Raw genomic sequence first — 16026 nt, 5'->3', positions numbered from 1 at the left:
GTAAGGGCCTGGTTGGCCAGAGGGAGTCATTTGGTGTTTATGTAGTGAACTTAGATTGACCCCGCCCCCCCCAGAGGAACTTACTTGCAAAGCCTTGATACAAGGGGGGATCAGGCCAGGTGAAGACATCCAATCAGTGGGGCACGCATATATCTAATAGGGTAATTTGAATTTCAATTGGGCACCTGTGTGTTACCTAGCATTTATTTTTCTGTGTGTGGCAGACTTAGCATGACTGTGCAGTGTTCACTGTGTATTGCAATCTCATTGGCCACCTGTGTATAGCTGGCTAAACTACCTCTATAAAAGTTAGTCTGTGAGGCTGGGAGGGGTTGCCTCTTTGCAAGAGACAGTCCTGATCGGTCTGTTTGATTCTCGATGCTTGGCACAAAATAAACCTTTGCTTGACCTTTGCTTTGTACAAGTCCTGCTTCTTTGATTACGGACCCTAATACCCCCATTGGCAGGGATTTTAGGAAAGGGCTGGGGAGAGATGTCTGAATATCAAGGATGGGTAGAGATGATGGACTTGAGGCATGACAGGTCTCAAATGCTGGATATGGTCCTACTCTCTGAGTGGAGGGCACTAGGTATGGGCTCGGGCTCTGTCAGACAAAGCACTAGTGGCCAAAGCAGCATATAAATCGGGGTTCCCTCGAGGCCAAGCAGATTGATCCTCAAGTACGGTTTCAGGGAAGACTCACCAGGCACTTCTTCTTTCTATGGGGATGGCAGAATGCTGCAATGTGACTGGAGAATTCCCTATCAAGAGGACTTGGGGATCAGGCGGGTGAGGATGGAATTGTAAACACAAGATATGGTTCAATTCGTGCCAAGAAGAAGGCAGTTCCAGTGTGCAGTGGGTGATTCGAGATATCCAGCATTTGAGAAAGGGCAATGTCAGACTTTTGCTCACACTGGAGTTTGTGACTATGATGACTAACAAATAGAGGTATGGCGTCAATAGACCATGGAGGTTTTCCCTCACGGGGGCTTGTGAGATGCTCCAAACAGAAAGGCTTCCTTCTATGGGACGGGTGGAGTCTAGTTTGTGTGCTCTAGTGTCCCCCATGTGAAAAGTTTCAGTAGCAGAGCACTCCCACAAAGATGCGTGGAAATCACATATCCAATGACATTTGCAGCTGAGGAACATGGCAGGTTAATTCGGGTGGCTATGGGGCGAAGTACCAAGGCCTTTACTTCACAGAGAACATCTTGCTGAGGGGTCTCAATGCTAGTTTATTACAAGAGAGATCTTACAATGTGCTGGTGGCTAAGGTTCCATGAAGGATTTAACCACGCTGAGGGTTTGACACAGGAAGAAGAGCACAGTTTCCTTCCGGGGGCAGGAGATGTTCTGTTGTGTAGCTCAGGGACCACATGTTGATCATAAGTTGGTATTCCAGAACTGACCTCTGAGTACAGATGTCTGAAAACCTAATCTAGGGTTCCAATGAGGTCCTAGGAGCCTTTCAGTTTCAATCTTCTGACTCAGGACCACTGACGTGGGTGTATGCCTAGATGTAGGTGATCAGGATGAGTGAGACTGCACATTTGCATCCAGAGCGGCCTCCACTATTGGGGTGGGCGCAGGGACCTGGCAGGTTTCTCCTGATCTAGAGGGTTTGGGCAACTGTGACGGACAGAGATTCCTTGGGGATTGCAGGCACAGTCTGTGGTGTGATTCCAGAGACACCATCCTGGAGGACATGTGAGCCATGGTTTTGGAAGAGATGTCTGCCAATACAAATTCGGGTTAGGGTTAGTGGCGAGGTGATCGCAGGCCTAATACGTAGACATGGAGGGCACCTAATCAGAACTATAATTAGGTTGACTCCAAGGCGGTAGCACAGGCTTTTATATCTGGAATGTGTGTCCTGGATGACTTCGGAATGCAGTTGTGGTCTCATGGGCTTATGGGAGATTTCTCCTCTCTAAGGATCCTGGCGACTCCCAATAGTTTGGTGGCTTTTTTTGGGGAAGGGAAAGTTGCTGTTTTCCATCATAGGGGTGCCCCAAAACAGGGATTCCAGACACGGGCTCTGGATCTGGGCACCTGGAAACTCCCACCAAGAATTATGATTTGGACATAGGGGAGTACCAGGCCTTCAGTGCGGGTTCCTGTTGGTGCAACAGAGAGGGCTTGTTTGAAAGCAGGCTCAGGCTTAGGGTCAGATGTCTCTTTGTGCCCAGGGTGGCAATCAGCAGTGGGCATCATCTCACTGGCCATGTAGCTGGTTCCCACTCTGTGGGTTGGATACCCATCCCAACAGTCAGGTTTCCTGCCATGGGGAAATAGGGGTTCTCTTTTGTGTTTCACGTTCCCCCATTGGCAGGGATTCCAGCAAAGTTCTGGGGACAGATGCCTAAATACCAAGGGTGGGTACAGATGACAGACTTGCACCATAGCTGGTCTCATATGCTATATATGGGTCCCGCTCTCTGGGTGGCTAACACGAGGTTGGGGCTTGGGCTCTGTCAGACACAGCACTAGTGGCCAGGGCAGCCTATAAATCGGGGTCCCCTTGAGGGCTGAGCAGAATGATCCTCATGTGCGCTTTCTGGGCAGTCTCACCAGGCATTCTTCTTTCTATCAGTAAGGCAGAATGCTGCATTGTGGCTCGATAATTCCCTATCAAGTGGGCTTAGGGACCAGTAGGATGAGGATGGAATTATAAAACAACGCTATGGTTAAATTCATTGCCAAGTGGAAGGCAGTTCAAATGTGCACTGGCTTATTGGAGATATCCATCACCTGAGTAAGGGTGGATTTCAGATGTTTGCTCACACTGAAGTTTGTGTCTAAGATGACTGACAACAGGAGGGGTGGCATCAAGAGGCCCTGGAGGTTTTCCCACGCTAAGGCTTGTGAGATGCTCCAAACAGCAAGGATTACTTCTACTGGACACGGGGAGCCTGGTTTGTTTGCTCCAGTGTCCCCCATGTGGAAAATTTGGGTAGTAGAGTTCTCCTGCATGGATGCCTGGAAAACACACCTCCATTGATCATTGCAGCTGAGGAACATGGCAGGTCCCTTATGGTGGCTCTGCCGAGAAGTACCAAGGCTTGATTTGACATGGAATCTCTTGCAGATAGTCTATCATGCTGGTTGGTTAACAGGGAGATCTTAGAATGTGCTGGTGGCTAAAGGGCCATCCAGGATTCTCCCACGTTGAGGGTTTGACAGAGGTCGAAGAGCATGATTTCCTTCTGGGGACAGGAGATGTTCTGTTGTGGAGCTCAGGGACCACATGTTGTATCCTAAGTTGGTATTCCAGAACAGGCCTCTGAGTACAGATGCCTTAAAACCTAATCTAGGATTCCAATGTGGTCCTAGAGGCATGTATGGTTCAATCTTCTGACTCAGATCATTGACTTGGGTGTCTGCCTGGATGTCAGTGGTCAGGGTGTTTCAGACTGTATATTTGCGTCCAGAAGGGAATTCAAAATTGGGGTGGTCTCAGGGGCCTTGCAGGTTTCTCCTAATCTGGAGGGTTTGGGCAACTGTGACGGGCACAGTTTCCTTGGGCCTGGCAGGCACACTCCTGTTGTGTGGATCCATAGACCCCATCCTGGAGTGTATTTGAGCCATGGTTTTGGGAGAGAAGTCTGAAACACAAACTGGGGTTAAGTTTAGTGGTGAGGTGATCACAGGCCCAATGCATAGACCTGGAGGGAAGCTCATCAGGAACTATAATTAGGGTGACAGGAAGGCAGTAGCACATGCTTTTTTATTTGGATTGTGTTTCCAAAATAGGCTCAGAATGCAGTTGTGGTCTCATAGATCCATTTGAGATTTTCCCTGTCTAAGGATCCTGGCGGCTCCCAATAGTTTGATGGCTTTTTCCGGGAAGGAAAGTGCTGTTTTCCATCTTAGGGGTTCCCCAAAACAGGGATTCCAGAGTCGGGCTCTGTGTCTGGGCTTATGGAGAATCCCACCAACTGTTAGGATTTGGGCTTAGGGGCATATCAGGACTGCAATGCAGGGTCCTGGTGGTGAAAATGGAAGGGCTGTTTGAGAGCATGCACAGGCTGAGGGACACAATGCCTGTTTGTGCCCAGAGCATTCCTCAGGAGAGGTCGTGGAATCATTGGTTATGCACATGGCTCCCACTCTGAAGGTTGGACACCAAAACCAATAGACAGGTTTCCTTCCATGGGTAAATAGGAGTTCTCTATTTTGCTTCAGGTTCCCCCATTGGCAAGGTTTCCAGCAATGTCTGGGGACAGATGCCTGAATAACAGAGATGGGTAGAGATGACGGACATGAGCCATGGGGGTCTCACATGCTAGATATGGGCCCCAGTCTCTGAGTGGCGACCCAAGGTCGGGACTCAGGCTTTGTCACACACAGCATAAGTGGCCAGGACATTCTATTAATCGGGGTTCCCTCGAGGGCCGACGAGATTGATCCTCATGTGGGCTTTCTGGGCAGACTCACCAGGCACTTCTTTCTATGAGGAAGGCAGAATGTTTTGAAGTGGCTCGAGAATTACCCATCAAAAGGCCATGGGGACCAGGACGGTGAGGATGGAATTGTAAACACAAGCTACGGTTAAATTTAGTGCCAAGCAGAAGGCAGTTTCAGTGTGCAGCGACTGATTTGAGATATCTAGCACATGAGTAAGGCGGATGTCAGATGCTTGCTCACATTGGAGTTTGTATCTGTGATGACCGACTAATGGAGGGGTGGCTTCAAAAGGCCATGGAGGATGTCGAACAATGGGGCTTCTGAGATGCTACAAACAGCAAGGTTTCCTTCTACTGGAATTGGGGAGTCTGGTTTGTATGCTCCAGTGTCCTCCATGTGGAAAGTTTGGGCAGCAGAACTCTCCCGCATGGCTGCCTTGAAAGCCACCTCCATTGTCCATTGCAACTGAGGAATATGGAAGGTTCATTCTGGTGGCTCTGGTGCAAAGCACAAAGGGTGATGAATTAACATGGAATCTCTTTCAGATGGGTCCCAATGCTGGTTTGTTACCAAGGAAATCTTAGAATGAACTGTTAGCTAAGGGGCCATGCAGGATTCTCCCACCCAGAGGGTTTGACACCGTTCAAAGAGGACAGTTTCCTTCTGGGGACAGGTGATATTTTGTTCTGTGGCTCAGGGACCACATGTTGTATCAGAAGTTGGTATTCCAGAACAGGACTATGAGGATAGGTGACTGAAAACTTAATCTAGCATTCCAATGAAGTCCTAGGGGCATGTCAGGTTCAATCTTCTGACTCAGGACCATTGACTTGATTGTCTGTCGGATGTAGGTGATCAGGGTGTTTCAGAAGACACATTTACATCCAGAGTGGCCACCAATACTGTGGTGGGCTCAGGGGTCTTGCATGTTTCTCCTAAACTGGAGGGTTTGGGAAACTGATGGGCAAATTTTCCTTGGCGATGGCAGGCACAGTCCGGTTGTGTGCCTCTATAGACCCCATCCTGCAGGGCATTTGAGCCATGGTTTTGGAAGAGAAATTTGCAAACATAAAATCGGGTTAGGGTTAGTGGTGAGATGATCGCAGGCCCAATGCACAGACCTGGAGAGCAGCTCGTCAGGACGTGTAATTAGGGTAACTCGAAGGAAGAAGCACAGGCTTTTTTATCTGCATTGTGTGTCAATGATGGCCTCGGAATGCAGGTGTGGTCTCATTGGTCCATGGGAGATTTGTCCTAGGATACTGGCAGCTCCCAATACCAAGGTGGCTTTTTCAGGGAAGAGAAGAGTGCTGTTTTCCATATAAGGGGTGTCCCAAAAGAGAAATTCCAGAGATGGGCACTGGGTATGGGCGCCTTGAAAATCCCATCAATGGTTAGATTTTGGGCTTAGGGGCTTAACAGGCATGTAATTCAGGATCCTGGTGGTGCAACTGAGAGGGCTTCAGGTTCCCTCCTTGGCAGGGATTCCAACAAAGGTCTGGGGACAGATGCCTGAACATCAAGAATGGGTAGAGATGACCCAACATTCTAACATCTCCCTGGATAAAAACCAGCATTGTGAATCAACAGCATGAAACTCCACGTCAGTTCAGACCGCTTGGAACTTCTCCCCAGAGCCACGAAATCGAACCTGCCATGTTCCTCAGCTGCAATGATCAATGGAGTTGTACTTTCTAGGCATCCATACAGGAGAGCTCTTCTACCCTAATTTTCCATATGGGGGAGCTGGAGCAAAGAAAAACCCAGACTCCCCTGTCCAGTAGAAGGAAATCTTGCTGTTTGGAGCATCTCACAAGCCCCAGTTTGGGAAATCCTCCATGGCCTTGTGACGCCCCTCCCCACTCCATTTAGTGGTCATCAGATACACAAACTCCAGTGTGAGCAAACATCTGACATCTTCCCTTACTCGGTGCTGGATATCTTGAATCAGCCCCTGCACACTGGAACTGCCTTCCGCTTGTCACTGCACTTAACCATAGCTTGTGTTTACAATTCCATCCTTGCCTTCCTTTTGCCCACCGCCCACCTGATAGGGAATTCTTGAGGCATAATGCAGCATTATGCCTGCTCCACAGAAAGAAGTGCCTGGTGAGACTGTCCAGAAACCCCACATGAGGATCCATCTCCATGTCCCTTGACAGCGCCCTAATAGCCTAGACTGCTATGGGCACTGAGGCTCTGTCTGACACTGCCTGAGCCATGACCTCCAGTCAGTCATGTGGACTGTGGCCCCCACATCCTGCAGGTGGGACCTGCCATGGCCCAAAGCCGTCACATCTACTCATCCTGGATATTCAGCCATCTTTCCCCAGACTGTAGCTCAAATCCCTGCCTATGGGGGAACCTGAAGCACAGGAGTACTCCTATTTCCCAATCGTAGGAAATCTGGCTGTTGGGCTGGGTGTCCAACCATCAGTGTGGGAACAAGCTGCATGGCCCATGAGACTACGGTCACTCATTTGAGCCACCCTGGGCACAAACAGGCATTGTGACCCTCAGCGTGAGCCTGCTTTCAAAAAATCTCCCTCGGTAGCTGGACAAGGAGCCCGCAGAGTGGACCTGTCAGGTCCCTAGGGCCAAATCCTCACACGGGTTCGTGTTTTCCAGTCACGAAGACCCAGAACCTTTCTCTGGAATCCATCTTTTGGGGGTCTCCTGAGATGGTAAACAGCAGTCTTCCCTCCCCCCACCCCGAGACACCAAACTCTTGGGATCTGGGCAGAATCCCCAGAGATGAAGAATCTCCCATGGCCCCATGAAGCCTCCCCTACATTTTGCAACCGTCCTAGACACACAACCCAGAAAGAAAAGCCTGCCCTATGGCCTGTATGGCACCTTAATTTCAGTACTCTGTGAGCTGCCCACAGGACCTGCAGATCGGAGTGTGATCACCTCGGCCCTCACCCTCACCCTAGTTTGAGTTTGCAGATTTCTGTCCCCAATGCCCTGGCCCACATGCCTTCCAGGATGGGGCCTCTGTTTCCACACCTGACGAATGAGCCTACCTTCCCCAAGGAAACTGTCCTTCACCGTTGCCCAAACCATGAAGCTCAGGAGCAAAGTACAAAACCTCTGACCCCAGATCAATTTTGAAGAACACTCTGGCCCTAATGCGCATTATGACACACAATGAGCACTGCCTCCAGGCAGGTATCCAACCCAAAAGCCCTGAGTCAGAAGATTGAACCCGACATGCCTCTAGGACTTCATCGATACCCAAGTTGAGATTCTCAGGTGCATGTCCACCGGGGCCTTTTCTCCAATACCAACTTATATTCCAGCATGTGGTCCCTGTGCCACACTACAGAAGCCCTCCTGTCCCCAGAAGCATTCCTTGCTCTTGTAGCTATGTCCAAGACTCAGTGTAGGAGAATCTGGCATGGCCCTCTGACCAAGTAACATTCTAACTTCTCCATGGATACCAACCAGCATTGTGATCCAACAGCATGAAACTCCATGTCAACTCAGGCTTCTTGGAAATTATCCCCAGAGCCACCAGATCAAACCTGTCATGTTACTCAGCTGAAATGGACCATGGAGTTGTGCTTTCCAGGCACCCATAAGGGAGAGATCTCCTATTCAAACTTTCCATATGGGGGCCATTGCAGCAAACAAACCAGACTCACCCTGTTAGTAGAAGGAAACCTTGCTGTTTGGAGCAACTCAGAAGTCACAGCCTGGGAAATCCTCCATGGCCTCTTGTGCCACCTCTCTATTTGACGGTCATCATAGACACAAACTACAGTGTGAGTAAACATCTGACATCCGCCCTTACTCAGGTGCAGGATAGCTCGAATCAGCTGCTACACACTGGAACTGCTTTCCTCTTGGCACTTAATTTAACCATAGCTTATGTTTACAATTCCATCCTCACCCTCCTGGTCCCCAAGCCCTCTGGATAGGGAATTCTAGAGCCACAACACAGCATTCTGCCTGCCACACAGAAAGAAGAAGTGCCTGGTGAGTCTGCCCAGAAAACCCACATGAGGTCCACCTGCATGGCCTTTGATGGCACCCTAATATCATAGGCCTCCATGGGCACTGAGGCTCTGTCTGACACTGCCTGAGCCACGACCTGCAGGCAGTCATGCAGACAGTGGACCCCATATCCTGAAGGTGGGACCTGCCGTGGCCTGAAGCCATCACATCTACTCAACCTGGATATTCAGGAATCTCTCCGGAGACTGTAGCTCAAATCCCTGCCTATGGGGGAACATGACGCACAGGAGTACTCCTCCTTCCCAGTGGCAGGAAACCTGGCTGTTGGGATGAGTGTCTGACCCTTAGAATGGAACCAGCTGCATGGGCCATGAGACCACGTCCCTCATGGGAGCCGACCTGGGCACAAACAGACATTGTGACCCTTGCCTGAGCATGCTTTCAAGCAAGCCCTCTCAGTTGCACCACCTGAATCCCTCATTGTAGGCATGGAATGCCCCTTGTCCCAAATCCTAACCCTTGGTGGTATATTCCAGGCACCCAGGCCCAGAGCACGTCTTGGTATTGCCTGTTTTGGGGCAACCCTAAGATAGAAAACAGCACTCTTCCCTTCCCCGAAAATGCCACCAAACTATTGGGTACCTCTAGAATCCTTAGAGAGGAAATATCCCCCATGTACCCATGAGACAACATCTGCATTCCGAGGCCATTGGGGACACACAATCCAGACATAAAAACCTGTGCTACTGCCTTTGAGTCAACCTATATACAGTTTCTGACTAGCTGCCCTCTAGGTCTACTCATTGGACCTGTGATCGCCTCACCACTAACCTTAACACAAGTTTGTCTTTGCAGACTTCTCACCCAAACCATGGCTCACATGCCGCCAGGATCTGGTCTTTGGAGCCACACCACAGGACTGTGCCTTCCATCCCCAAGGAAACTTTGCCCATCACAGTTTCCCAAACCCTCCAGATTAGGAGAAACCTGCAAGGCCCCTGAGCCCACCCCAATATTGTAGGCCGCTTTGGACGGAAATGTGTAGTCTGAAACACCCTGATCCATACATCCAGGCAGACACCCAAGTCAATGGTCCTGGGTCAGAATATTGAACTTGACACACCCCTAGGACCTCTTTGGAACCCTCCATTAGTTTTTTCAGGCATCTGTCCTCAGAGGCCTGTTCTGAAATACCAACTTATGATACAACATGTGGACCCTGTGCCACACAGCAGAACAACTCCTGTCCCCAGAATGAAACCGTGTTCTTGGACCTGTGTCAAAAGCTCAGGATAGGAGAATCCTGCAAGGCCCCTTTGCCACCAGCACATTCTAAGATCTCCCTGTTAACAAACCAGCATTGTGACCCATGTGCAAGTCATTCCATGTCAACACAAAACCTTGGTACTTCGCCACAGAGCCTTCAGAATGAGCCTGCCATGTTCCTCAGTGGCAATGTTCAATGGAGATATACTTTCCAGGAATCCATGAGGAAGAGTTTTGCTACCCAAACTTTACACATGGGGAATCCTGGAGCAAACACACCAGACTTCACCTGTCCAGTATAAGGAATCCTTCCTGACTGGAACACGTCACAAGCCTCAGTGTGGAAAATCCTCCATAGCCTCTGGACACCATCCCTCCATTTGTCGGTCAACATAGACACAAATTCCAGTGTGAGCAAACATCTGACATCCACCCCTACTCACGTGCTGGATATCTCAAATAAGAAGCAGCCCATTGGAACTGCCTTCCGCCTGGCACTGAATTTAACCGTAGCTTGTGTTTACAATTGCATTCTCACCTACTGCTCCCCAAACCTCTTGACAGGGAATTCTGGAGCCACAACACAGCATTCTGCCTTCCCCCAAAAAAGAATTGCCTGGTTAGTCTGCCTAGTAACCCATCATGAGGTTCAATCTGCTTCTCCCTCAAAAGGACCCCAATTTATAGGCTGCTGTGGCCACTAGTGCTATGTCTGACAGAGCCTGAGCCCCGACCTAGTGCCCTCCAACCAGAGAGTGGAGCCCATATTCAGCATGTGAGACCGGTCATGGCTCAAGTCCGTCATTTCTACCCATCTTTGTTATTCAGGCATCTGTCCCCAGTCCTTTCCTGGAATCTCTGCCAATCAGGGTTTTAGGGTCCGTAATCAAAAAGTGGGACTGATACAAAGTGAAGGTCAATCAAAGGTTTATTTTATGCCAAGCATCGAGAATCAAAGTGACAGATCAGGGCCATCTCTTGCAAAGAGGCGACCCCTCCAGCCACACAGACTAAATTTTATAGAGGTAGTTTAGCTGGGCTACACACAGGTGGCCAATGAGATTGCAGTACTCAGAGAACACTGCACAGTCATGCTAAGTCTGCCACACACAGAAAAAAAAAATGCTAGTTAACACAAGGGTGCCCAAGTGAATTTCAATTTACCCTAGTAGATATATGTGTGCCCCAATGATTGGATGTCCTCACCTGGCCTGAACCGCCCTTGTATCGAGGCTTTACAAGTAAGTTCCTCTGGGAGGGGCGGGGTAAATCTAAGTTTCCTTAGATTGGGCCTCAATCTAAGTTCACTACATAAACATAAAATGACTCCCTTTGGCCAACCAGGCCCTTACATTCCCCCCTTTTCTTTGGAGATTAGTCAAATTCTTGACTTTTCAGCCAGTTCACTGTTCTCTGGTTGTAAGGGGTTATATTGAGCATGCAAGTCTAACATTTTTATCTCTCTAGATTTATCTTTTACATAGGACACTAGTGCACAGTCGGCTCATAAGTTAGCCATTTATCGCTTCATCTAATTTCCTACCTATACTTTACATAAACAGGTAACAATAAGAGCAACAATAAACTCATAGTCTTTTGATGATTCTTAGCTTTAGTCCATGCTCAGCGGGGTCCATTGGCTGAGGCTTCCACCTCGGGGGGTGTCTTCATCCTTGGCTCATTTGATGTGACCCTCGTGAATCCAGGCCCTGGTGCCTTCTACTTTTATTGCTGTGGGGATGGTCAGGATGACAGTATATGGTCCTTTCCAGCGAGGCTCCAAGTTCCCCACTTGATAGTGACGTATGAAATCCTAATCCTTGGTTTGGTAAGGATGTGGTTCTACATCCACCTCCATCCCAGTGTGGGCAGTCTGGATCCCTGCATGTTTGTTTGTTTGTTTGTTTGTTTGTTTTTAAGACAGACTGTAGGGCCTGCAGTGACTGGAGTCCAGACTTATCAGTAATTTCTGCTAGGGCAACCTCTTCTAGCCGAGGACAGAGCGGGGGTGTGTGGGTCTCCCAAACATTATTTCAAATGGGTCACCTTGTTTAAATAGGGTGTACATAATGCGCTGAGGAGGGCGAAGAAATGAGATCCACCCATCCACCGCCAGTCTCCAGAATTAGTTTTGTCAAGGTCTCTTTAAGAGTCCGATTCATTCTCTCTACTTGCCTGGAACTCTGGGGCCGATAGGCACAATGTAGTTTCCAATTGGTGCCCAAGGCCTTGGTCAATGTCTGTGAGACTGAGCTCACAAATGCAGGGCCATTTTCTGACTCAATCGCGAGAGGCAGTCCAAACCTTGGAATTATTTCTTCTAGTAGTTTTTTGTTTTGTTTTGTTTTGTTTTGTTTTGCCTACCACTCCTGCCTTCTCAGATTGGTGGGAAAAAGCCTCTACCCAGCCTGAAACGGTAACTACAAAAACTAACATATACTTGTGCCCATATTTTAGAGATTTCATTTCTGTAAAATCAATTTCCCAATAAATTCCTGGTTTCTTATCTCTTTCTCTCTTTCCTTTTCCAATTCTAGTTCCTCCCACCTCAACTTCCTGACATTGAGCACATCTATCAACTATATCCTGAGCCATATGCCCTAATTTAGAAACCTGGATTTGCTTGCCTTTAAGGTCCTTGAGTTTGTGTATCTCCAAATAAGTACCCTGATGTATCTGGTCTACTAACTACTTACCTAGTCTTTGAAGAATTAAATTTCCTCTTTTATTCTTAGCCCAGTTCCCTTCATCATCTAATATAGCCCATTTTTGTAAATACTTTAAATCTTTCTCTGAATAGTCCAGTTTTTCTGGTAGGGGTAGAGCCGGGAGTGTAACCAGCTCTTGCACTGTTTCTTGGGCTGATTGCTTTGTGGCTTGATCTGCTAAGTGATTTCCTTTTGAAATCAGATCAGTCCTCTTTTGGTGTCCTGGGCAATGCATAACAGCCACCTCTTTTGGGTCCCAAATAACCTGAAGGAGAGCCAATATTTCTCCTCTGTTTTTAATTCCTTTTCCTTCTGCTGCTAATAGGCCCCCTTTTTAATAAATAGCCCCATGTATATGGAAAGTAGCAAAGGCATACCTGTTGTCTATATAAATGTTGGTGGTTTTACCTTTGGCCATCTGAGTACCAGAGTGAGTGCAATTAGCTCTGCTTTTTGTGTCGAAGTTCCTTGTGACAGGGCTGCTGTCCAGAGTTCCTGCTCAGGAGAAACCACCACAGCCCCCCATACCTCTTTCCATTGACCATATAGCTACTCCCATCTGTGAAGAGAGTCATCTCAGCATCTGGGAGGGGAATATCTCTGAGATCCGGCCTTAGTCCTGTGACTTGTCTTAGGACCTCCCCACAGTCGTGTGGATGGTCAACCAGCTCCTCTGGCAGCAGTGTGGCTGGATTTGGCACCACTGGGGGCTGGAAGGTCACTCTTGGTTCGTTGAGGAGGAGGGCCTGATACCCTGTCACTCGGGTGTTCATCACCCATCAGTCGGGTGGAGTCCAGATAATGCCCTCAATAGCGTGGATGGTGGTCAAGATGAGATGTTGACCCAAAGTCAAGAATTGCATACTTGCAAAGTCAAAACTTGCATTCTTGACCATGGAGGGCCATGGCAGGAATTATGCAATGGCACGGGGAGAGGGATCCCAGCTGCTACTGGATCGAGTTTTTGCTAAGATAGCCTACTGGCCTTTGCTAAGGCCCCAGAGTCTGAGTTAAAACTCTTTTGGCCACCACTGCTTTTTCATCCACATACAAGTGGAAGGGCTTGGTAACATCTGGGATGGCCAATGCTGGGGCACTCAGTAAGGCTGTTTTTACTTCCTGAAATGCTCCTTCTGCCTCATCTGTCCACTCTGTCATAGTGAGCCCTCCTTTTGCCAGTTTGTAGGAGGTCAGGCAATCTCCATAAACCGTGGTTTCCACAGCCTATAGTAGTCCACCGCCCCAAGAAACTCCCTCACTTGTCGGGACGTGGTGGGGTGGGGGTATTGAGTGATCACCTGTTTCCTGGACTCACGCAGTGAACGCACTCTTTCGTGGAGATCTAAGCCTTTTAGTGGCATGGCTCAGACAGAACTGTGCATTCTTTGCTGACACCCGATACCCTTTTTCCTGCAGAGTCTGTAAGAGAGCTCTCATCCCCCACAAACATGACTCAGTTCTCAGCGGCTACTAGCAAGTAATCAATGTACCGTAACAGAGTTACTCCTGGGTTGGAGGTTCTGTAAACACACAAATCCTCATGTAGGGCCTTGCCAAAGATAGTGGGCGAATTCTTTAACCCTTGGTGAAGTCTTGTCCAGATGAGCTGTCATTGGAATCCTTCCTGTGCCTCAGACCACATAAAAGCAAAAAGGTGCTGAGAATTCCTTTGCTAGAGACATGCAGAAAAAATGCATCCTTGAGCTCTAAGATGATATACACAGTTCTTTTGGGGTCCAGGAGGTAGAGTAGGATATAGGGGTTAGGCACCATCGGGTGGATATCTTCAACCCATTTTTTACATTCCCACAAGTACTGGACGGGTCAGTACTCCCCAGTCTCGGCCTTTTTGACGGTAAACAAATGTGTGTTTCATGGAGATTTGTAAGGAACTAGGATCCCCTCTCCTCGGAGGTGTTTAATGTGTTTTTTGATCCCTTCCTTTGCTTCCCGGGGAAGGGGGGTAATGCCGAACGTGAACTGCCATAGCTGTCGCCTTTAATTGTAACACCACTGGAGGTTATTCTTTGGCCATCCAGGGGGCTTCCCTTCTGCCCAAACCTCGGGAAACTGTTCCTGTAAGTTTTGGAGAAGTCCCCCCCTTTGTTTACTCTTGTTTTGAGACTGGCTAGTAAAGGTGGTATTCATCTATTGCTGCCATAAGCACTTGTACAGTGGGTTGTCTCAAGGTTACAGTCATGCCTCCTACATGAATGCCAGCTCTTAACTTGTGGAGGAGAACTCTTCCCATCATGTTATATGGGGCATTAGGGAGGACTAAAATTTGATGTTTAACTATTCCCGAGGCCAAATTTAAAGTCCTTTCTGATGCACATTTATGTCTTTCTGTGCCATTTGCCCTAGTACCAAAACTTCCTCTCCAAGTAGTCTTTCAATAGGCTTAAGTAATGATGATATTTGGGCTCCCATATACACCAAAAACTAAAATGATTTCCCCTCCACTTCAATTTCTGCTGGAGGTTCGGGGAGGGGCTCTGAACCATGACCCCTTCAATCTCTGGTGGCAAGCATTGCTGTCTTCTTTTCGGGGCACTCCCTGGCCCAATGTCCTCTTTCCTTACAGTAAGGACACTGATCTGAATCTAGGTCTTCCCGCCTGCCTTCTCTGTGCTTAGGCTTTTCCTTCCATTTTCTATGCTCTACCCATTTCCTCTCTGCCTCATCTAATGCCAAAACCTAAACCAGTGTTTTTGTCTGTTTTTCATCCTCCTGTGCTTCCCTGTTGTTAATTGTTTACATAAGCTCAGCAAGAACAGTGAGGGATCGTATAAATCTTTTAGAATCTGCTCTTCTGGAACTTCTAATGAGAGATCTCTAGGTTTAACTTATTATAGCCTCTCCAGGCCAGAAGCCAAGCTACATACTTGCCACCAGACATGCCTGCCATACCTGTTGATTTGGATGAATTCCTCTTCCTGAGGCCCGTAAGGAATCCTAAAGTTCCTGCACCTGCCAGGAAGTAGCATCCTTACTCACCTGGTGAGGCTGCTGGGAAATTTGTAAGCAATGTATCAAGCCAGCAGTTCCAAAGGGCTTTACGTTTCCAGGTTTTATAAAGTCAACCTTAGTTCCTTTAAGCTGTCTAGTCATATCTGAGTCTTTTCTAATATGGCATTCCAATGAAAGCCATGATAAAATAAAATAACCAATGTTTCCAATGGTGTCCTGTTACAAGGAGAATGGATTCTTATTGAACTTATGCAAGTGACTGATTTCCATGGAAGAAAGAATAATTGCTGAGACCTTTTGATTTCAGAGGGTTCAGATAGAGAGAAAGAGTTGAATACCTTGATTTGGTTACAAATGACTACATTTTATCTCTGTAAGTTATAGATAACTTAAGAATAAGTTTCCCTAGTCTGGAAGAGCAAACATAAGACAAAACATCAAGAGATACAACATTACAATTTTCAGTTCACCTAGTCCCATGTTAATAATTCTGGTTTAGTCCAAATGGAGCTTTTCCTTCTGTAAATTCTTACCCGTTTCAGCTCCAAAATTTCAATGTATCAAAGACCCGTATTTGTCCTGAAAGTCTCCCATATGAATTTTCTTTGAGACGGAATTTATCTTCCAAGAGAATTAAAACAATTAATTACAAATGACAAAAACTCAGAACAGATAAAGTAAAGAGCTGGTGAGATGAGAATTTACAATGTA

Source organism: Neovison vison, chromosome 2 (genome assembly GCF_020171115.1).
Source record: "Neovison vison isolate M4711 chromosome 2, ASM_NN_V1, whole genome shotgun sequence".
Taxonomy (NCBI): Eukaryota; Metazoa; Chordata; class Mammalia; order Carnivora; family Mustelidae; genus Neogale; species Neogale vison.
Note: the sequence above shows the minus strand (reverse complement) of the source record.